Source organism: Penaeus monodon, chromosome 15, assembly GCF_015228065.2.
Source record: "Penaeus monodon isolate SGIC_2016 chromosome 15, NSTDA_Pmon_1, whole genome shotgun sequence".
Classification (NCBI taxonomy): Eukaryota; Metazoa; Arthropoda; class Malacostraca; order Decapoda; family Penaeidae; genus Penaeus; species Penaeus monodon.
In genome coordinates, this window is record NC_051400.1 from 34,302,087 (window position 1) to 34,303,062 (window position 976).

Sequence of the window (976 nt, forward strand, 5' to 3'; positions counted from 1 at the left end):
TATATGATGTATCGGTGTAGCTGACACGGTTGTGCGATATATGATGATTAATAAAATGGGTAGATAGTTTTTTTTCTGTTTTTTTATGCGTAATTCATCCAGGAAGTTATTTTAGACACTTTGGTCTTTTCTGAGACGATGTTTCTACACAGAGTTACCAATCTTACTCGATAGCTGACAGACACATGATATCAAACACTGTACCAAGGAAGTGTACCGAAGACCTGTACCAATCATGCTAATGATAGTGTATCAAGAGACGTTATTAAGAGGTTGTACCAAAGAACCAGGGTAATAACGTGCGTCAACGAACTGTACCAATTAACCATTGTATAAACATTGTACTAATGGATTGTACCAAAGTAGTGTATCAAGGGATCAGGGCAGTAACAGCGTATCGCGGGACGTTATCGAGAGGTTGTACCAAAGGACCACGGTGTTGACAGAGTACCAAGGGATTATGCCAAGGAATCATGGTAATAAAAGCGTTACAAGGAACGGCATTAAGATAGTAATAAGGAATCATAGTACTGACAGCGTATATTAGGAGCAGGATCAAGTTGCATTAAAGGATTGTGGTATCAGCAGAGTACCAAGGGATCCTGTTACTTGTAATACTTTAAGTTTTTATCAAGATATATTACCAGTATCATATCAAGAGTTGATAATAGGATCATCCTATAATAGTATAGAATGTGAAGTCTGTAGTAAAAGAACTGTACATCAAATGGCTTTACGAAAGGAGTTTAGCAACAGATAGTAACAGAAACTTGTACTGACAGATTGTACCAAAAGACCATACCCTTAACATCACACCAAAAAATCATACCAAGAGAAGGTACCAAAAAGTCATGTCTATAGGGCTCTATCAATGGATTATCCCGAGAAAATGTACCATAATATTGTACCAGTTTACAATACTAAGTACTACCGTGGAAAGAAAACATACCAAAAGATCATGTTACTTACGCATGTT